The sequence below is a fragment of the Dermochelys coriacea genome, chromosome 2 (genome assembly GCF_009764565.3).
Source record: "Dermochelys coriacea isolate rDerCor1 chromosome 2, rDerCor1.pri.v4, whole genome shotgun sequence".
Lineage (NCBI taxonomy): Eukaryota > Metazoa > Chordata > Testudines > Dermochelyidae > Dermochelys > Dermochelys coriacea.
This window is the reverse complement of record NC_050069.1, coordinates 93,428,397-93,452,092: the sequence shown is the minus strand read 5'-3', so window position 1 is coordinate 93,452,092 and position 23,696 is coordinate 93,428,397. Positions and strand designations below refer to the sequence as shown.

The window sequence follows — 23,696 nt, the reverse complement described above, 5'->3', positions numbered from 1 at the left end:
GGATGGGCCGCAGGCGGGGGCCACCCTCCAGGCCGGGCGCTGCGATCCCGGGCGAGGGGATTTAGAGGGACCCCCCCACACACACACACACCTCAGGCCCGGGCAGGGCTTGGCCCTGCCCCGGGGGTCCAAACCGGCCTCTGTGGCTGGAAGCGTGAAAAAAGAACAGGCCTCCTTGGGGCACCTGTGAGACTAACACATTTACTAGAAAAAAGAAAAGGAGGACTTGTGGCACCTTAGAGACTAACACATTTATTAGCGCATAAGCTTTCGTGATGCATCCGATGAAGTGAGCTGTAGCTCACGAAAGCTTATGCTCTAATAAATGTGTTAGTCTCTAAGGTGCCACAAGTCCTCCTTTTCTTTTTGCGAATACAGACTAACACGGCTGCTACCCTGAAACCTGACATTTACTAGAGCATGAGCTTTCGTGGGCTACCGCTCGCCTCATCGGATGCATGCGGTGGAAAATACGCGGGGGGGGGCAGATTTTATATGCACACACAGAGAACGTGAAACAAGGGGTGTTAGCATATGCACTGTAAGGCGAGCGAGGCAACTCTCTGCTGTCAAAGGTCCCACGCGCCTTTTCCCGGCTCTGCTGATAGCCGCTTGGCCCCTTACCTCCCAAATGCAGTGACCAGCACTACAGTGGCTCAAATGTTGATTCACCCTTATTTGTGCCTCTGCTCCGTTGTGCACTACTTCCATAAAGTGGGGTCATCGCATGCTTGACCTGCCAGGGGCAGCTAATGCTGCTGTCCTTTGTGCCTGTGCTTGTTAAGCATGTCAATTTTCATAGATACCCTCCCCCCGTCAACAAAAATCCTCTTCATTGCTTAATATGACGTTTCTCCTCCCTAAAAAAAGGCCACCCTCCATACCAGATCCCCTTTTCTTGCCAAAGCACATGACCCACTCAATTGCAATTCCCCACCCAGGGTGTAGTTCCCCAAGTTCCTTCCCTGCAATTAGTCTACTGGATAATTTTAGATAAGACATACTGAGTGGGGCAGGGAGCAAATAGTAACAAATGGACATGGTGAAGAATGACAAGAGTTACAACAAACAGTAAGATTACTATGTGCATTTCTGATGGTTCAAATGTGTTTAGGGGAATTTTTGTTTGTTTTTATTTGTGGGGCTTTGTTTTGTTTGCTTTGCTTTTGCTTTTTTTGTTTTGTGTTTGCTTGCTTGCTTGCTTTGTTTTGTTGTTTGATTTTTCTGCTTCCCCTTTTTGTAGGTATTGTTTAAGATATGAGTTGTAAGACTAGAGTGGGATGCACCAAGGATAATAATTTGGCAGATCAGAATTGAGAAGGCTTTCCATACCTACATAGCATAATGGTAAGAGGCACACAAATTATTGTGGGAGATGCAGATGAACAGAGCATCCAGGCTGGCATTTATAAATAAAGCAAAGAAGCCTGGCTGCCATGCAGAAAAGACAATGCCTGATACATAAGAGTTATGCAGGTCTTGAGAGTAATGCAAGCAGTTTGAACTAGATGGAAAATGTGAACTAGTAGAGGGAATCCAAGAAAGGGGCATACAGGGTCAGATTGATACTGACAAAGATAATTTTGGTTTCAGAGTAGCAGCCGTGTTAGTCTGTATTCGCAAAAAGAAAAGGAGTACTTGTGGCACCTTGGAGACTAACAAATTTATTAGAGCATAAGCTTTCGTGAGCTACAGCTCACTTCATCGGATGCATCCGATGAAGTGAGCTGTAGCTCACGAAAGCTTATGCTCTAATAAATTTGTTAGTCTCTAAGGTGCCACAAGTACTCCTTTTCTTTTTAAAGATAATTTTAACATTCATATTTTGGATGAACTAGAGCAAGGAGCAATAGGAGTGTCCGGTAGCCCAAGAAGGTAGATTGCATCAATCATCTGATAGATCATGGATTTTCAACTGGAGGTCTCAAACAGTAACCAGAAGGTCACAACTACCCTATGGAAAAGGTTGAGACACTGTGCTCACTCAATGCTTCCCCTACTGGCTCAAATTGGCAGAGCTCCAGTTTTAAGTCCTCTAAATAGATGCCTCTGTATTTTGGAGCTGAAGGTCAAGAGTTCTACACTCCCAAGCACAGACTATCCTAAGCCCTATCCTCCTCAATGCCATTGCAAAGAAAAAGAAATGCAGATTGTGTTTAAAGTCCTAAACTTCTGTCACGGAATGTTACCAAATCCCCACAGGCACTTCTTTAATCCAAAGAAAAATTCTTGAAACATAACAAATCACCCACCCTCTAACAGGTTTCAAAGTAGCAACCATATTAGTCTGTATTCGCAAAAAGAAAAGGAGTACTTGTGGCACCTTAGAGACTAACAAATTTATTTGAGCATAATGAATAGCAACACTTCTCATGTTTTTTTAGCAGGTATGGGCAGGCATAAACTGATGTCATATATTAGACATTCAGTAATGGGCCAGATTACACTCTCAGATGCACCAGTGTAACCAAAAGTACAATATGACCCTATTTTATTAATATCTAGGGGTGGATGAATGAAAACAAGTTTGAATTCATGCTATAACCACAACATTCAACAAAGGTGAATGGAAACTCCCGCTTGTATTCTGGCAATGACTTTTGCCTTTTAGCACTGTTACAACTCGAAGGAATTTGTGCCACTGCCTTGCTGAATCTCTATCATGCCAAACTCACACAATTTGGTTAAGCCAAGTAGGTTGTCAAATGACTCCTTTGGTTCAGCAATCCCCCAAACAGTTCATTTAGCCCTAACACTCACTTTATAAATATTATTTATAGCTAATGAACACTTAAAATACTGGTATTTTTCTAATGTTTTTAACTTCTTTCATCCTTTTTCTTCTTTCTAACTTTCCACAGGAAAGGCTAGAGAATGAGGTTGAGAGAAATATGCAAATACATTTTCACAGTGTCATACATTTTTCATCTTTTTTTTTTTTTTTGGAGTTAACTTTTGAGCCAGTGAAATTTTCCTATTTGAAAAATGTTATGGACCCAGGATGGTTTACCAGACCAAAGTCTACTTTTGACTCAGAGGTTTATATGCGTTTCAAATGTCACATGAAAGTATGATGGCAGGCATCTTTTGGCAATTTGGGCTTGTGCAAGGAAGATTGGGAAAGGAGCAACACAGGGACAGTCACACATGCACTGATAATACGTTGTTTTCATTGGCATATGCCAGGAGAATGGAATACCCAGAGAGGTAGGCAAAACAGAAGTCCATTCTTGCGACACCGTGATGTTAGCACCTGGAAAGAGAACAGCTGTTACGAGATATTTTTGAAGCATGGAAGCAGGGATTCACACAAAAAAGAAGACTGCTCTTCTTTGTGTCAATCCCTGTTCCCACACTGCAAAAATACACTGGAGGATCATGAGCTCTAGCTGCAGTGTGGAATACATAGGCCCATCCTGCTGATGCCTTAGGGAAAGTGATGTGGGTGGTCAATGTGTCTAAGGTGTGGAGAGAAAACAGCTAATACTCACTACTAGTTAGGCATCTCTTCTGGGCCCAGTGCTGATCCTGCCACTGGAAGCCCCTTTGCCCCTACAAGGCAAAGGATGCAACAGGGTCCTATGAGGAGAGACAATCAAGGAGGCTAGTATTTCAGGTAGTTGGAGTCAGAGGAGTGAGTTTGAGACTGAGGACGTAATGGATGTTGGTTTTGGTTACTGTTATGGTGTGGAAGTAGATGACTTGGCCTGTTTCCAGCCAGGAAACCACAAGCAATATATTCTAAGTATTACTGATTCTTATGATCTAAAACACTACAAGGGAGATCCAATTCAAGGGACTTCAAGGGAGATCCAATTCAAAACACAGAAACCACAGCACAAACATAGCTAAATTATGTACAAGAGCACATACCAAACCAGTCTCACTACAGCTAAACTACAAGTAAAAGCATGTTGCAAACCAGTCTAGCCATAACAAAACTACATCTAAATCTATCACTAGGAGAATTTCAGATGATTTAGGTTCAGAATTTGGGTGTTCATCTTAACTATTTTACCCCAGGAGGCCATACAATCTCTTTTCCCTGCATGGTGGCTTACTGCCTGGAGGGCCATAATGACAGACCTTTCCCCCCAAATACTGCTGATCATATTTTCCTGGTGCTATCTTGCAGGAGAAAACTGCTGGCCTGCTGCCCCCTTCTGGCATCTGTGGATGGATTACTCTTCACCTAATATTGTCCAGAGGCCACCAAGAAGGGCCAACTACACCCTCAAACCCGGATGGTCTCTGCAGCAGGAGGAGATAAGTGATCTCCACACTGACAATAGAGGAGGAAGCAGTACAGAACTGCTCTTGTTGCTGGTGCAAACAGTTATTTCCCTCACCCCTTAATGGTTCAGGGAGACCATACCATATGCAGCTGGATAAATCAAACAAGTCTCAGCTGTGTAGACCAATTTTCTAATTGCACAAAACCCAAACACCCTTGCCCTGTCCCCTTCCCTCAGGCCCTGGCCTCGCCTCTTGTCTGAGGCTCTGCCCCCCCACTTCCACCCCTCCTCCTTCTGTCACTCGCTCTCCCCCACCCTCACTCACTCACTTACTCATTTTCACCGGCTGGGGCAGGAGGTTGAGGTATGGAAGAGGGTGAGGGTATCAGCTGGGGGTGCGGCCTCTGGGGTGGGATTGGGATGAGGGGTTTAGGGTTCCGGTGGGGGCTCTGGACTGGGGGGTTGGGGCTGAGTGGTTTGGAGTGTGGGAGGGGTCTCCAGGCTGGGGCAGGGGTTGGAGTGTGGGCTCTGGGCTGGGAGTGCAGACAGAAATGAGGGGTTCAGGGTGCTGGAGGGGGATCCGGGCTGGGACAGGAGGTTGGGGTGCGGGGACGGTGAGGGCTCTGGGCTCTGGGGTGAGGCTGGGGAGCAGGAGGGGGCTCCAGGCTGAGGCAGAGGGGTTTGGAGTGCGGGAGGGAGTTCTGAGCTGGGGCAGAGGGTTGGGGCGCAGGAGGATTTCAGGGTGTGGGCTCTGGGAGGATATTTGGTGCAGAAGGGGGGCTCAGGGCTAGGGTTTGGGGCACAGAATGGGGTCAGGGCTCAAGGGAGCTGGGGTGTGGGAGGGGTTTCGGGATGTGGCCCCAGGCAACTCCCTGAAAGCAACGACATGTCCCTCGGCTCCTAGGCAGAGGTACAGCCAGGCAGCTCTGCGCATTACCTCTGTCTGCAGGCAGCACCCCAGGCCAATGGGAGTTGTGGAGCAGGTGCTCAGGGCAGGGGCAACTCAAGGAGCCCCCATAGTCATCCCTCCACCTAGGAGTCAAGGGACATGGCGCCTCTTCTGGGGAGCCACACAGAGCCAAATAGGGAGCCTGCCAGCCCCGCACCAACCAGACTTTTAATGGCCTGGTCAGCAGTGCTGACCAGAGTCCCTTTTCGATCGGGCTTTCCAGTTGAAAACCAGAAACCTGGCAAGTGGCAACGCTATGTGGACCTCTGAATATGCACAAACCTCCATTGCAGGATCAAGGCCTAAATTGTTATCTTACACACTAATCTTGCAATCGGATCCACGTGGGTGGACATCTGCACTCATGCACATTCCATTGACCCCATCAGGTTCCATCCAGGCACAAGGGTCTGCCCATGTGAATCAGATTGCAGGATCAAGCTATTGGAATGGTATTCCATTATGTCACAAGGAATTGTCATAGTATTACACTGAAAATCACCATCTAATATGTCTGATTAAACAGGCAATGAGTTTCGGAAAATGGGAAGATGTAAATGTGTATGTAGACTAGAGAGCATAAGAAAAATGAACTATAATATTCTGGTGTTTAATTAAATTTCCCTTCTCATTCCTATGTATTAGATTTAGGGACCCACGGCCTTTTTATAACACACCATAGAGGAACCTTGCTCATTCACTGAAATTACAGTGACTAGTTTGTTGTTTCTATTGTCACTCACACATACGTTCTGTTCTGGGCAGTTCCTCTGCCAGTTTCACCCACACACCTGAAGACCTCTCCACTGGATATCAATCCCAGCTTTAGATAATCGTACAAATCTGCAAGACATGTTTTAGTTGTCGTGTCATGTTAGGATGTAACAAAAACAAACCATAGGCTTTCACAGCAAATAAAATGCAGAGTGAGAATGTAAACTGGGTGTGAGAGCTCTGTGAATATCAGTATTGAATTCCCAACTTTTAATAACGAGCTAACATTTTATGTCAATGTACAGCATCAATTCTTTTGATTGAATAAGCTTAGAGACAAAAAAACATTGGAAAGAATGTAATTAGGGAAGGTGATAATCATCTGGATCAGGAATGTAACTCTTAACAACTAGCTCAGGGATCGGCAGCCTTTGGCACGCGACCACCAGGGTAAGCCCCCGGCGGGGCGGGGCGGTGTGTTTACCTGCTGCGTCCGCAGGTTCAGCCGATCGCAGCTCCCACAGGGCAATGGGGCCAGCACATCCCTCATCCTGCGCCACTTCCCGCAGCCCCCATTAGCCCAGAGTGGCAAACCGCGGCCGAACCTGCGGACATGGCAGGTAAACAAACCAGCCTGGCCCACCAGGGGGCTTACTCTGGCGGGCTGCGTGCCAAAGGTTGCCGATCCCTGAACTAGGTGTTATAGGAGTATTGCATTCCCTATGGCCCTTCACCTTGGAAAGACATGATGGTAATCTGTCAACACACTCATTCTGTACCTATGGTTGCAATCACTTTCCGAATCAGAGTGAACTTTCTCATAAAACAATGTAACAATGTTAGTGAATTTGGCACTTGTGAAAGGTGCCTGATTACAAGTCTTCAGATAGTCAAAGAACTGTTACAGCATAGGCAGCAGTAGTGCAAGATTCCTCACACCACACCATCAATATGGGCCCCAAGGCTAACCTGAAAGGAACTCCACTAGCACTGAGGAATCATCTGTATGTCAGGTCAATACTTGGCCTCTCTAAAGATAGCCAATAAAGATGCCAGTTGTGATCATTTTATGAGGTGGAAACATGCTGCTAGAAACTATGGGAAACTGACTGGAATCAGACAGATCACAAACTGTCACAAAGCTTTCATATATAGGAAAACTTTCAATCACTACCAACCTAGGCTAGATTCCAACCAGTGACCAAAAGTGAAAAGTTCTGTATCCCTTTGCCATCATCTTAAGTCTCTTTGTGACTTAGGATGATGGCAAAGGGATACAGAACTTTTATGTAATGGTTTGGCAATATTCAGGTTTCTTTGACTAACAGATATAAGGAAACAAAGCTGAAATGTGTGAATCTCAGCTTAGCTATCCCCTCTGTTTTTGTTACGAAGATAGGTAGCTAGTTTTCCAAACATAGGCCCTGATTTTATGCACTAACCCACAGAGCCAGGCCCCTTCACTTTGAAGTCAATGGGACTGTGCATAGGGTCTGGGTCTAACCAAGCAGAATAGCTGGCCAGATAGAAATCTAACAGAATTTTTACTCCTTTGACCCTGTTTTTATATTTTTTAAATGTTCGACCTTAATTCCAGATTGAATTTCCTGACTAGCATGTGTTTGAAATGTCAGATTTAACAAATGATACTTTATTAATTATATTAATTAATTATTATTTTATTACTCAGACATACTACTGAATTAAAAAGAAAAAGTCACCACCAACATCCTCCAGGATATTCCAACTGGTTGCCTAGTTTACAAACTAGACAGCAAACTTTTCATTGCAGTATGCAAAAAGATCCCACTTTGCAAAATAGGTAAGAATCAGAAGTTGGTCCAATAAAAGATATTAGCTCACCTACGTTCTCTCTCTAAGAATCTACTGTCAGCTTTGGGAAATGCACATGAAAGAGGGTTGACCAGGACAGGATATAGCCTATTTTGTATAACAACAGACAACATAGTCTTTCTGATTAGCAAAATAAATTCACAAAACTTGTTTCTTTTTAGGCCATTACCTATTTTAAATAATGATGGTAAAATGTTGTTCCTCAACATTCAACATTAAGCCAAGGCTTTGGACACTGCCTTAATAATTTCATATAGCAACACAGAATGACAGTTACTCAGTTTTGCTCATTTTACAAATGGAATATGGCCCTGCTTTCGGTTCTGCAAAAAAAGCCAATTTGGTTTCCTCTGCTGTAAGAGAGTCAAGATTTTAGAATTTTTAAAATATTATATACTGCTTTTCATCCAAAGATCTCACATTGCTTTATGTAAAGCGTAAATATTATTGTCTACATATGACAAACAAGGAAACTGAATCACAAAGAGATTATGTGACTTGCCTGATGGTACACTGCATATCAGGGGACAGACCTAGGGATTTAAGCCAGTTCTCCTAGTTCCTAACCCAGTGCTCGATCCACGGGACCACACAGAAGCTGTTGTCACTGCTATTCATTAGGCTTTCATCTTATCTATTGTGCAAATTTGGGCATTCTTAAAATTAATCATCAAATATTAGCATACACAGCCAGTCTATAAATAAGATTGTTTCTATATATCTTGCTATTGATGTTCAAAGAATTACTGTGTTCTGTAGAGTTCCCTCTGATATTTATGGAGCTTTGACATTAAACTAGAATATTAAAACAGTCCCAGAAATGCCTTTAAGTACTTTCCATTCAAGATGTGGCAGCAATAGCTGAGCAATGCACAGAGCTCCCAGTGTATGATTATGTATCCAGGGACACTACTGTGATACTATTATGAATGACTACAGTGCCACTGTGTCCAGCCAGGAATGTAAATGTCATCTGGTCATAGAGGCAAATCTTGGTTATTTTTAATGATTAAGTGACCTGACAAGAAAATAGTTAATGTAATTAGGGTTAATGTTAATATAATTCACCATGTCAGAAGATTCAGGTTTGCTCATTATTTTTCAGGTTTTTATTTTAAAGTGTTAAACTATAAATCACTATACACCAAAAAGTATTAAACTATAAAAGAGCTAGCCAGAAGTACGTTCTTAGTTACAAATTCTGTCATGCAGTCTTAACTTGAGTGAAGAGGAAAGAATTAGTTAACACTTGTAAAGCACTTTCAAGATGAAAATTGATATAAGTAGCATTGGGTCTGATCCTACTTCTACTAAGTCCATGACAAAACTCCCACTGACTTCAATCACAGTAGGATCAAGCCCATTTTACAAAGAAAATTCCTTTCTTCCATCTATCTATAGACAGTCATTATTTAATAACGGGCATTGTTTTTACCCTTGTTCCCACATAAATTAAGCCATGAGTCCATAACTTCTATGATAATCTTACACGTCTAATCCCTTTGGGGTTTAGAGAGCCTGGTCCCTTTAAATCTTTGTCCTAAAGGGAGGAGTTGCTGTTTGTTCCAGAAGAGGAAGTGCTGTTTTGGAGAAGACCCTCACATAGTGAAGCAGCCGAGAACCTACCCAAAGCCAGGGAGGGACAGAGTGGCCGACCTGTGCAGGAGCCAGGAGGAGCACAGTGCCAAGGAGGAATCACCCAAGAAGGACAAACCGGAGCTGGGCCCAGTACGCTGTCTGCCCTGAGCTGTATGGGTCCGTGAGTGCTGGGGCTTGTGATTTTTGCATTGAGAATAAGAGGGAGGCTGTTAGCTAGCTAAGTTGGGAGGTTGGCACTATGTGCACCTTTGCAGAGAGTGGCAGAAGAGGGCACCAGAAGGGTTTGTAGGGAAAGTTCACTGGTGCTGAAGATGACCAGGAGCATCCAAGACTCACCCCCAGACTGGAACTTTGCCCAGGATTCCTGAACTCTGGGTGCAGACATATTGCTCGGTGTCTGCACTTTCAGACTGTGGTACCACTGGGCCTGTGGGTCGTATTGAATGTAACTCTGTTTTACCGCTCCCACGCTTGTTTTTCTCCATTCATCCCTCTGTAATGTAAATATTTCCCGTTCCTATATTCATTGTACTCGTCTGGTATTTGTGCGTGTTCACTCCGGGGCGGTTGGAACAGGTACCCCTGGGGTGGAAGGGACTTTCCCTGCTGAATTCTTGCATGCACCTTTACTTGGCTGGAGCTGCCTGCAGAGCAGACACCAGTTTGGCAACGAGGGCGCTAAAGTTACATGTGAAAGCGTGAAACTCACCTTTGGAGGGTCTATACTAGAGGTGTGTCTCAAACAAGAAGATTATCGTTCCCTTGTGCTCTTTTTTCCCTGCTGCCTCCTACTCAAGGAACCCCCATTTGGGATCAGTTCAGCCAGCCACTGTTCCTGCTATCGAATCCCTCTTAATGACTTGCTTCTCCAATCTTTTTTTTCTTTTTAAAGCTACTCTGTTATTCTTCTTCAGGGTTTCACAATCCTTTCCCCCTCTTCTTCATTTCTGTCCACCAGAACGTAAACTGTTCAAGGTAAAGATAATCTTTATTGTGTATCTTGTGCAATATAGATCACATATCAGTGTTGAAAAAAAATAAATATAATCATGGTAATCTAAAGAACCATACATCTCAAGAAATTTCCCAGAGTCCTGCCCCTAAGGTCTGACAAAGGAGAAAGCTAGAGTGTGACCAATCCCTTCTTGTTCCTTTTTATTTCCAGACCAAGTCTTTTTAATTATTTCCTTTGCTTTAATTGAACATTCCAGATTTGAAGGCTGTTACAAGGGAGACAATTAAAATGGAGATGAAGAGGTTGGATACATTACACAACCGACAAGAAGGTTCCAGTTACATATGCTATCACATGAATAGTGGCTGACTTCCTTTCATGTCTAGGAGCCAACTTTGGGCACCACCAGGCCTAAACACAGCCCAGGACTGTATCTGGCAGCTGCTCTAGTGTCCAGAGATGTAAGCAAAAGAAGCTGGCTGCTGGCTACAGCAGTTCGGTTTGCGTCATTGTTGCTGTGACCAAATATATTCCATGGCTGAAAAGACAGTTTCTGCTGTTGCTCAGGCAGCTCCTCAAAACAAAATCATCATGTTATTTCTCTCTTGCTGACTCATCCTGAATTCCTTTCTTACTGCTTTTTTCCCCCACTCAATGTTGCTGTCAAAGGAGCCTTTTAATCACCTCCCCCACCCTTGTGCATAGGTCACGTTCATTTTTAGATTTTATTTATTTTCCTGATCCTTTTGTTTTTATATTGAAGCTCACTTATTGATTTGCCATTGGATTATAGTCGTTTATTATCCTGAAACAATGAGAGGCAGGAACATCAAAACCTAGATCATTCCACATGCAGTGAGGCTCTTCCTGCAGGGACCTCAGAGTTTCACTAGGGAAGTGGGCAAGTTATTTCCAAGGCACACCCCTACACATCGGCCCCTCTGAACTGGGGATTGGGGGCAAGAAGGGATTGAGCAAGGAAGGGACTGCTCTCCACAGAGCTATTCCTAGCATTGGACCCAGACAACCACATGGAAATCTTAGCATGAAGTAATATAGCTTAGAACACTTCAACAGTTGCATGGGGTATCCAACGAATAGCTGCACAGCTGCTGCCAGAGAGCAGTGTATCCAAACCACCCACCAACAGAGGCAGCACTAAATTTTTATTTTATTGTGTGCTTTGAGATCTTTTAATGGAAGGCATTATACAACTGTACAATATTTAGAATATTCCATATTAAATCAAAAGCAAAACACTTCCAAGTTGCTATCTGTCTATCATTTGTAATTTACAATTAATCTAGGACTAGAAGTAGGCTTGCAAAGTGCTGGGCTGGCCATTTGTACAGTTTGAACTGTATATGCAAACTCTGCCCAGGTTAAACTCCCATGGAAGTTGGGAAAGCAGGATCTGGCATTTTGTGTTACTAGCAAATAATGTGCTGAAATTTCTTAATTCCTAGGGGGTATTAGATTTATCTAAACTCCAATTTGCCTGATAAATCAATGAATGGTCCTCAGGGCAGTCAGCAGGAGGTTTTGCTTACTGTGTTTTGACAGACACCATAAGAGCTCTCCCTGTTCCTACACATTGCCTGAATTCTCCTTCATCTCTCATCTGTGCCTGCCCAAATTTGAGCAAGCACCCAGCTCCACTGTGTAAAATAATACTTTATTTTAAATGATTGAAATAAAGCTCTCTTTGTTCATGAAAGGTCTCCATTATTTTGAGCAAAAAAGTGACCTCATTCTGATAGAATTGTCCCATTAATCGTCAGAGGGAGGCTGGGGCTTTGCACTGCCTCAGCTGAGAAAGAACGTCACTCCAGAAGGTGGATCTGAAGGGTCCAAAAAGATGTTTATTAAATTGCTTCAACAATAGAAAAAAGGAAGGGGATGGACTAACTGAATCCCAAATAATGAGAGAGAAAGCAAAAGTAGCACGAGGCTAATGCTGAACAGAGTGCGCAGACAACATTCAACCATCCCCCAGGCCCAACCGTGCAGGAGCCTCTAACGCCAGGTAACCTACTGCTTGCCTTCTATGGGCTCCCAGAACTCTCTCTCAAAAAGGGACTGCAGACTTCATTTTCTGTGGACACAAATAGAAATGCACCTAAACAAAACCTCCTTTATTGTATATATTAAAGGCTTGTGTTTGAGCCTCCTGCTGTGTTCTCTTCAATAGGGTCTGAAAAAGAGGTACAATATATGGAGCTATTTAGGCTAATTGCCTAATACATTTTTTTTTTTAAATCTGGTAATACTAGTTCCAGCCATTTTTCCTTCTAGAATTTGACCCACAGAAATGAACTCTGGACGAGCAGATAAGTAGATGGGATACAGCAGAGAGAGGAAGTTTTCTCCAGCCACTGGTTCTAAATTGATTTCCAGTTATCATTCTTGGATTGACATTAACAATCTGAACCATTTTAAAAACAGAATCATCATCACAACAGCTACCTATAATATAGTGGTTACCTTAAGTTCTTTGAGAGTCTGAAATTCAGGAAACCTGAATTAATCTACATCACTGTGTAGACTAACTGAATCACCTTGTTCTGTCAGCGAGTTATGAACACTGGAAATCCTTCATTCCTTGTGCCTACAACACGCTCTCAGTGACTTTAGTCAAAGCTCCATGCTTGTGCAAACAAATGCGGGATCAGGCCCTTAGTCTTTTCCATCTTACAGAAGACCAGGGCAGCTGGAACACTCACATTTTTCCATCTAGACATTCTATTCATCATTCATTTCTATGGGTATTATCTCTGTGAGTAAAAGTGACTGTGACTAGCCAGCCAGGAAGGGGCAAAGAGAAAAATATATACCTGTGAGCTATCATTGTGATACACAGAACTCAGGGTTGATCTACATGAGAAAGCTGCACCAGTTAAAGGTGTGATTTTAAACGGATGTTGGTAAATTGGCACAAACCTTTGCGTGGTCACTTTAACTTCATCGATTTTAAGGCCAGAAGGGATCATTATGATCATTCAGTCTGACCTTCTGCATAACACAGGCCACAGAACTTCGCCAATAAATTTCTGCATCAAACTCAAAATGTGTTTGAGCTATAGCATAGCTTTTAAAAATATAGCCAGGGTTGAATTTAAAAAGTAATGGAGAATCCACCACATCCTTAGATAAAATGTTCCAGTCGTTAATTATCCTCACTGTTAAAAATTTTCATCTTATTTCTAGTATGAATTTGTTTAGTTTCCACTTCCAATTGTTAGGTATTGTTATGCCTTTTGTTACTAGATAAAAGAGAAAGATTACTATCAGAAAACTCTTTCCCCCAGAGGAGCTTGTAGACCATGATCAAATCACTTCTTAATGTTCTCTTGGATAACTAAATCGATTGAGCTCTTTTAGTCTTTATATTTTCCAGATCACTAATTGTCCTTGTAGCTCTGTTCTGTTCTTTTCAATTGGTCAAAATCCTTTTTGAAGTGTAGACAACCAGAATTGGTCATGATATTCCAGTAATGGTCTCATTAATTATGTATAAAGAAATAACACCACCTTCCTACTTCTACTTGATATTCCCCTGCTTCTCTGTCAAAGGATTTCATTTGCCTTCTTATAAGTATGACCTACATATTTTGATCCATTTAGCTGCATTATTGTGCAAAGTATTCAAATCAACCCACTTTTCAAGCAATCCAGATTGGCTGGTCATCATTTGCTACTCCATCAATTTTTGTGTCATCTTCAAATTTTACCAGTAATGGTTTTATATTTTCTTCCAGATTTTTTACAAAGATATTGAATAACATTGGGCCTGAAGAACTCCACTAGAAACATTGGCTGAGAAGTCCCATCTACAATTATTTTCCAAATCTATTAGTAAACTAGTTTCTAATCCATTTAATATGGGCTACATAGATTTTATATAATGCTATTTTTGATCACAATGTCATTCATGACTAACTCAAATTCAGTTTCAGAGTGGCTTATCTGGGTTTATCTGAAACAGATTTCTAATCAGCTGAAGCTAAATTGAAATAAGAGAGTTCACACCGCGTGTTTGCACCAGTTTAACTAAATTGGTTTAAAATCACATCTTTGGCTATAACTTTCTTGTGTAGTCATGGCCTAATATGATAAAAGAGAGGTTATTTTCTACAATGTGTAGAACTCATTAAGAAAACCGTATTATTATAATTATATATCTATACTGCTAACGCCATCTACTGAGAAGTGGAAGGAACAGGGGAAGCATCTTCTGCTTAATCCACCACAATCACTCTCCCTGTCCTGCTAAGTGTCCAAGAAGAACAAGTATGCAAAATCTCCTCCCAAATTACTTTTTCTTTCAAAAGATACTTTAACTCTCACAGTGCATGAAGACGACCTAGGGCTATGTCTACACTACGGACCTTACAGTGGCACAGCTGTACCACCCCAGCTGCGCCACCGTAAGGTCTCCTGTGTAGCTGCTTTATGCAGGCGGGAGAACTCTCTGTCACTGGCATAATTAAACCACCCCCAACGAGTGGTGGTAGCTATGGTCTCCCACTGATGTAGCGCTGTCCAAACTGGGTGCTTCTGTGGGTGAAACTTATGTCGACCAAGGGGGTGTTTTTTTCACACCCCCAACAGATGAAAGTGTTAGTGTAGACAGAGCCTTAGTAACCCTCTCAACTCTCTTACCTGTGTCTGTCTCATTCTCTCTTACACCAAAACTAACAGAGACAAGGTGGGTGAGGTAATATCTTTTATTGGACCAACTTCTGTTGGTGAGCAAGACAAGCTTACACAGAGCTCTACTTCAGGTCTGTGAAACTTAGCAGAGTGTCACAGCTAAACCCAAGGTGGAACAGATTGTTTAGGATAAGTAGTTAACACACATTTCAAGGGACCATTCAAGGTGAAGTGTCACATTAACACCCCTACAGTCATAGGGAGGAAAGTGTGAGGGAAGCAGCTGGGGAGGAGTTGTTAGTGGGTTATAGACTGTTGTAATAAGCCATAAATCCAGTGTCTGTTCATTTCATGATATTTTGTGCAGGGATTTCCCTACCCTCCCCAGTTTTGTGAGCTAGTTACATGCAGTGTTGCCAATTTAGTGATTGTTTGGAAATTTGAATTGAAATTGAAACATTAATACACACTTTAAAAGCATATACAGTGTATGATAAAATATGTGTATCTGAAAAAGTATAATAGATTTGAAAAGTATCAACATAGACTAGCTTCCTTATACAGCTGTTGTTTTTTATGACAATGTCAGTGCATTCATTTTGGTAACATTGGCCAACCTAATAATTTCAAATTATGATTTGTAAGCAAAATCAAAATGAGCTATCCCTGACAGCTAGTGATGAGCTGGGGGCTGGGGGGAAAAGACTTCAGGACCAGATTGTATTTACATTCACACTTAATCTACCTAGGTGTTCAGCAAACAGAGCTGCTTTGCTCAAGTGATAGATTTTGGCTGGGGTTGGGTTACAAATCACTTGAATGGGGGCGGGGGGGAATGAAATGGTGTTATTCTTATTGTATAAGCAAAGGGTAGTAGAACTGTATTTAGCCTGTGCTGATTGAGAGCATCAAGAGAGAGAGGATGGGGACAGGTGTTTTCCTTGATGGTCTACTTGAGTCACAAGTACTATTTGACCTGCCCCTCTCCACTGTTTAAAGACAGAGCTGATTAGGCTCCATAGATAGTCTTTTGTTTTGTTAAGTGACCACTACAGCTGAAATCAGGTCTAAGTGCTTAGACTTGCTGTGGGAGCGTGTTTCTGTGGAAGAGATGGCCCAGTCTGCACTAGTAGTGAGGTTCCCCCACTGAGAGCTCAGCTAAAATCACTGAGAGCTGGGTGGAACCTCAAGAGACCAACTAGCAGGGGTCACAGTGGCACGTGGCAGCAGAAGGTGACAGCGCAGGGCCATTGGCAACAGACCGATGGAGTGAACAGTGGCACAACGAACAACAGTGGTCAGCTGGAGGAACGAGCAAGGTGCCTTCTTGCCTCCCACCTGGGACGTGAACTCATGTGAAAGCACCTCTGAAATCTGAGTCTCCACCAAGGACCACACCAGTGAGTGTTAATGAGGCTGTTAAGAATGATAGAGACACAACACAGTTCATGCTGAGGGCAGGATCCCCACATGATATAACATGAGGGGAAAAGGAGTCTAGGATTGCTGGCTGTATTTTAAGAATCCTTACTGAATTTACAGGGACAAATCATCCCGATGTGTAGAAAGAATAGTAAATATGGCAGGCAACCAGCTTGGCTTAACATGAAATCCTTGCTGATCTTAAACACAAAAAAGAACCTTACAAGAAGTGGAAGATTGGACAAATGACCAGGGAAGAGTATAAAAATATTGCTCAGGCATGCAGGAGTGAAATCAGGAAGGCCAAATCACACTTGGAGTTGCAGCTAGCAAGAGATGTTAAGAGTAACAAGAAGGGTTTCTTCAGGTATGTTAGCAACAAGAAGAAAGTCAAGGAAAGTGGGGCCCCTTACTGAATGGGGGAGACAACTTAGTGACCGAGGATGTGGAAAAAGCTGTTAGGATATAGATATTCACGCCTGTCTGTAAAGGCCTATACTCTAAGAATTTAGGTGTATTCTTATCACTTAGCTAGTTATAGAGGTATAAAAGAAAGAATCAAAGTCACTGTCTGCTGGTGTAAGAGCCTTCTCTTATTGTGACAGTATGAGGCCCTGTTCTTAGGCTAAGGCCTTTGGCTAAGCAACAGAGGCAGCCATAAGCTGGGAAGCGACCGGTCACCTCCTCACATTCCAAACTAGTCACATTGAAATAAGGTGCTGTTGGGCCGTTAGGAATACAACCCTGTCCTGATAATGCCTATCGCCTCCAGAGAAAGGGAAGTGCCTAGAAGATGTAAAAGGAAACTTAGTTTGATAGCATCCTGTCTGGCAAGAACTCACTTATCAATAGCTGGGATGTGAGAACAAACACAGAAATGAAGATTTAACACTGTAGTCCCCATTTCCCTATTGTTTGTCTCTATAATCTCTGTCTGGTTCTGTTATTTTTTTCTGTCTGCTGTATAATTAATTTTTCTGGGTGTAAACTAATTAAGGTGGTGGGATATAATTGGTTAAATAATCATGTTACAATATGTTAGGATTGGTTAGTTAAATTTCAGTAAAATGATTGGTTAAGGTATAGCTAAGCAGAACTCAAGTGTTCCTATATAGTCTGCAATCAATCAGAACTGTGGGGGGGGAAACGGGGGGGAAATTGGAATCATGTTTAGCTAAGGGCAGGAATGGGAACAGGGCCACAGGTAAGGATCTGTGGTGTCAGAGCTGGGAAGGGGGACACTAAGGAAGGAAACTGGAATCTTGCTTGCTGGAAGTTCACCACAATAAACATCAAATTGTTTGCACCTTTGGACTTCTGGTATTGTTGCTCTCTGTTCATGCGAGAAGGACCAGGGAACTAAGAGGTGAAGGAATAAGCCCCCTAACAAAAGCTAATGTACTCAATGCTTTTTTTGCCTCTGTCTTCACAAACAAGGTCAGCTCCCAGACTACTGCACTGGGCAGCACAGCATGGGGAGGGGGTGACCAGCCCTCTGTGGAAAAAGAAGTGGTTCAGGACTATTTAGAAAAACTGGACGAGCACAAGTCCATGGGGCCAGATGCGCTGCATCCGAGAGTGCTAAAGGAATTGGTGGATGTGATTGCAGAGCCATTGACCATTAGCTTTGAAAACTCATGGCAATCGGGGGAGGTCCCGGATGACTGGAAAAAAGCTAATGTAGTGCCCATCTTTAAAAAAGGGGAGGAGGAGGATCCGGGGAACTACAGGCCAGTCAGCCTCACCTCAGTCCCTGGAAAAATCATGGAGCAGATCCTCAAGGAATCAATTCTGAAGCACTTAGAAGACAGGAAAGTGATCAGGAACAATCAGCATGGATTCACCAAGAGCAAATCATGCCTGACTAATCTAATTGCCTTCTATGACGAGATAACTGGCTTTGTGGATTAGGGGAAAGCAGTGGACGTGTTATTTCTTGATTTTAGCAAAGCTTTTGACACAGTATCCCACAGAGTTCTTGCCATCAAGTTAAAGAAGTATGGGCTGGATGAATGGACGATAAGGTGGATAGAAAGCTGGCTAGATTGTCAGGCTCAATGGGTAGTGATCAATGGCTCCATGTCTAGTTGGCAGCCAGTATCAAGCGGAGTGCCCCAAGGGTCGGTCCTGGGTCCAGTTTTGTTCAATATCTTCATTAATGATCTGGAGGATGGCATGGATTGCACCCTCAGCAAGTTTGCAGATGACACTAAACTGTGAGGAGAGTTAGATATGCTGGAGGGTAGGGATAGGATACAGAGGGCCCTAGACAAATTAGAGGATTGGGCCAAAAGCTATCTGATGAGGTTCAACAATGAAAAGTGCAGAGTCCTGCACTTAGGATGGAAGAATCCCATGCACTGCTATAGACTGGGGACTGAGTGGCTAGAAAAGGACCTAGGGGTTACAGTGGATGAGAAGCTAGATATAAATCAACAGCGTGCCCTTCTTGCCAAGAAGGCGAACGGCATTTTGGGCTGTATGAGTAGGAGCACTGCCAGCAGATCAAGGGACGTTATCATTCCCCTCTATTCGGCATTGGTGAGGCCTCATCTGGAGTACTGAGTCCGGTTTTGGGCCCCAAAGTACAAGAAGGAGGTGGAAAAATTGGAAAACATCCAGCGGAGGGCAACAAAAATGATTAGGGGGCTGGAGCACATGATTTATGAGGAGAGGTTGAGGGAACTGGGATTGTTTAGTCTGTGGAAGAGAAGAATGAGGGGGGATTTGATAGCTGCTTTCAACTACCTGAAAGGGGGTTCCAAAGAGGATGGATCTAGACCCTTCTCAGTGGTAGCAGATGACAGAACAAGGAGTAATGGTCTCAAGTTGCAGTGGGGGAGGTTTAGGTTAGATATTAGGAAAAACTTTTTCACTAGGAGGGTGGTGAAGCACTGGAATGTGTTACCTAGGGAGGTGGTGGAATCTCCTTCCTTAGAAGTTTTTAAGGTCAGGCTTGACAAAGCCCTGGCTGGGATGATTTAATTGGGGATTGGTCCTGCTTTGAGCAGGGGGTTGGACTAGATGACCTCTTGAGGTCCCTTCCAACCCTGATATTCTATGATTTTATGCAAACAAACATGGCTGTGGCATCATACTTTCTATTTAAGCAAGAGATACCACCCACTACAAACTGGAGGCTAATGTTAAGCGCATTGTCAATTGTTCATCCTGAAGTTGAACACTGATTCTGAACAAGACCACCAAATGCACACTATCTTTCTGCAAGAAACTCAACTGACTGGCTAGAAGCAAGTGGTGCAACAGTGAAAGACACAACAGTTGAAAAAATGAACAACTCTCTCACTGCATTCAAAAAATGTGCACACATGGCTGATGAATGCACCAATGCAAATGGGCATCAAGTATTAAGTCATTGTGTACGTTATCTTGATATCTGTGTAAGGTCAGTAGATGAATTTCTAGCTGTTCAGATTATAGAAGACACATTGGCTGCATCTGTGACAACCCACTTCTTAGAAGAGTTAAATGCTTGTCAGTTGGACCCCAACTTGTGCATTTGATGGAGCTGCAAACTTTTCTGGAAGACATGGTGGAGTACAAACTTTGCTCAGAGAAAAATGTAACCCTAATCTCTCCTATACACACTGCAGAGGCCATCTACTTGAACTAGCACTAGTACAAGCTGCAGACTCTTCAAAAGACATTTAAAAAGCTATAAATTTAATGAGCGGTTTCAGAGTAGCAGCCATGTTAGTCTGTATCTGCAAAAAGAAAAGGAGTACTAAGCTTAGCTATAGCTCACAAAAGCTTATGCTCAAATAAATTTGTTAGTCTCTAAGGTGCCACAAGTACTCATTCTCTTTTTATAAATTTAATGTCTTCATTATATTATTTTTTCAGCAAGAATCCAAAAAGACTGAATATCTTGGAAAATATAGACCATACACTGGGACTGAAGTTCAAATTAGTCCAACCTGGGAAAATCCTCGGGTCCTTGGCTGTTGTCTTAAAATTACTCCAGCCGTTACTACTGGCTTTGGAACGTATTTACCAAGATGGGATGGATCTAAGTAGTGAGGCTGGTGGATTACTTTTTGCTACTACATTCAGAGAAGATTATTGACATTCTCTCTCTTGTAACATTCTCTCTCTACTGTTGAAACCACTTGGGTCATTAAACAATGCCATCCAGGCATCTGCTACAACAGTAATAGATCTTTGTCCAGCAATAGAAGCTACATTTGGATCAATCAGAGAGCTATACGTTGAAAAAATACTGAAAGAAACAAAGACTTCAGTCCAGAAGTTGACTAATGAAGGCATTTATATTGAATCCTTAAGTGAAGAGGACAAGAAGTGTTTGTTAAGATAACTGAAAAAGTACACAGACTTGATTCTTAAAAATCTACAACAGTGACTTATAGATTCTACTCAACCTGTATGTAGCTTTTACAGATCCCTGTCCTATAAAATACCGACAGTTGAGTGGAGTGAGGCACTACCAGCAATGGGGCTGCCAAGTGCACAGGACAGAATAGAGAATTTGAACACAGAGTGGAATATCATACGACGAATGAATGAAGATTTGACTTCAACTTCTTTTTTATCATCACTAGTGGCTTGACCCAATCTTTGTGCTGTTTCCTGGGATGAAAGAAGTAGGAGTTCATCTCTAGCTACTTCCAGTCGCAATTGCTACAGCTGAGCGCTCTTTTGCCTCATTGAATAGAATTTTGTGTTTTGAAAGAAGTCACCTTCTGCCTGATCATGTGAATGAACTAGTGAGCATATCAATTGAAGGAATGGAAGTACCGGACACATGAGAAGCCCCACAGATGAACGCCCTGCATTCAAGAAGTTATTAACAGAGTTGTGCAAAATTATAACAAGATAGCAAGAAGAATGTAGATGTAGTGCTTCATAGAAGGCTTGAGTACCCAACTTTAATTTGTGTGATGATTTTAAAACACGAGTTAAATCTAATAAAATTATCATGAAACATTTTTCAGTTTTTACTATGGTGCCATAGAGCCCACCTTCACTCTCATGGTCTCACCCCTCATCGGCCCCCATAAATTCGAACACCCCTCCTAATTTCAATTCCTGGGAAAAACACTGATTTTGTGTCTACCAAAGTTATGAATTTAAGCTCCCAGGCTTGTCTTTGGAAAGTGTTGTACAGTTTCCTTTGAGGATGAGGACTGATAGGTCATGTAGAGTCATCACTTAGTGAAAAGTGTTCACCTAAATGTGATAGGGTGTTTTTGTCTTTTATCGTGTTCCTGTGTGAGTTCATTCGAGAGCGTAGTGATTGTCTCGTTTCACCCACATAGTTGCTATTAGGGCATTTAGTGCACTGGATGAGTACACCACATGTAGTGATAATCATGTGTGGGACCCAGGGATCCTGAAAGGTGTGTTGTTGGGGGTGTAAGCTCAAAAGCTTGTCTCTCTCGCATAAATTGGTCCAATAAAAGATATTACTTCATCCACCTTGTCTCACTAATATCCCAGGAAAAGGCTGCAACACTGAATACATACTTAAACTAACAGTCATTTGAACACTCTTTTCATGTTCCAGACATAATCATGAGCACTTCAAGATGTGAATTTTACTATACTTAGTCACTTGTTTTATTCTGCATCCATAAACTACGCCACTCTAAACTCAAGGTGAAATGCACCCAAGTAAAGGGCTGCATAATATCATCTGTGCCACTTAAATACCATGTTAAGGGTTGAAGTTCTTCAAAGCATCTTACACAGATCCTTCATCTCTAGGGAGTGGCTGAAGCATGCCTCATTTGATAAGCTTTGCAAACATTTTGAACATTCCCAAAACTGTACTGACCATCCTAATTTGCCATGGTGATGCTTGGTCCTGCCCTCAACATCTATGTATTTTTACATGGGTGCCTGGAACCAGGATGGTGCATTCTTCAAAAATTCCATGCAAGTAGGGGGCAGGAAAGTTCCCTTTGCATTCTGCTGCTACTCTGCACTGGTAGCTGCTCCTCCTCGAACAGAATTAAAACTTTTCCAAAGTTCAGGAATGTTCAGACCCAGTGTTGTTTTGAGCCTCTACCTATCATGTTTTGTTTTTAGAAACTGCCTGGGAACTAGTGATGCGCACAAAGAAAAGAATCTGTCTTACATCTGAAGCTGAGGAACCAGTCCAATATATTTAGATACTGAAATCAATCTCAAAAAAATTAAATAAAAATCCCCAACATTGCAGGGTTTGGAGTGTGCTCAGCCCAAAGGCAGCTGTGCTCTGCAGAGAATGATAAACAGCAGCCCTTGTGGTTATCTGAAGAGAGAAAAGGCCATTACGTCCCTTGGAACTTAGACGGGATGGTTGATTAGATCTGATCCCCATTGAGTCTCTCTCCTTTCCTTGGAGGCCCTTGTTGTCTCCTCACTCTGACAGTATCCATATGAGCAAACATATTGAGACTCTGAACTGATTTTCACAATGCTTTCATGCCATTGTTGTAAACAACCTTCAGGGTAAAGATGGAGAACATCTCAACAGATTATTGAATAAATAGAAGAAAAATCCTCAGTCTGAGGACACAAAGATTTCTCTCTGAACACTGAAGTCCCACTTGCTGGCTATCATCCTATATTATGAACAGATTTTCAAAGAATCAGTTTCTCTCATGCTCATGAGTCATTTTCTAACATGGCACCTTTGGCTGCTTGAAGTATTTTGAAAGTGGAAAGCAAACAAAATTGCTTTTAATGCACTCATAAGAGGGTACTTCAGTTTAGAAAAAGCCATTTTCCCCCTATCTTTTAGCTGCTAGGAGTCTTTAAATGGAACCCCTGTAGGTTTTTGTCTGTAAACCATACGAGAGCATAAAAGCTTGGAAAACTTGCACAGATTTTGAAGCAGGTTCACACAGCTCCATTGAAACTGTGTGTGGTTTTGAAACTCGCATGGCTCTAGTCACCAGGAACTTTTTTAAAAAATGCCAACTTCAAAAATAAAGAAGAAAACTTTTAAAAGACTGATAAGGTTTTGTGATGAAAATGTAAGAAACTGAATTTGTCAAGCTTCAATGTGCCCAAAGGTTCAGTTTAGAAGAAAAAAACTATTTTGTGAATAGCCGGGAACATGGCTTTGTTTTGTGTTTTTTTATAAAACCATACTGAGCCACTTCAGAAAGGGAAGGGTAACCTCTGTAAACACAGCATGAATTAATCTGCATCAAAATGCTTTTACCTGTATCAAAGGATCGAACTGGTCAATCAATCAAACCAACACATGGTGGCTCAGCTGTCTAAAAAATGCTTACAAAATCATTACAATGGCAACCTGTCAAATCTCTCACTCTGCCTTTGAGGA

At 42.4% G+C, this 23,696-nt stretch overlaps 1 long non-coding RNA gene across 2 annotated transcripts; it reads left to right on the top strand.

Moving 5' to 3' along the window:
- Positions 1-7,237: 7,237 nt before the first annotated feature.
- Positions 7,238-13,245, top strand: LOC119851792. 2 transcript variants are annotated; one of them, XR_006278517.1, is made up of 3 exons: positions 7,238-7,720; positions 9,322-9,507; positions 10,563-13,245. It is a non-coding gene; the product is annotated as an uncharacterized LOC119851792 (long non-coding RNA). The 2 variants fall into 2 exon arrangements; XR_006278516.1 differs by having other exon boundaries at positions 9,322-9,511.
- The last annotated feature ends 10,451 nt before the right edge of the window (positions 13,246-23,696 follow it).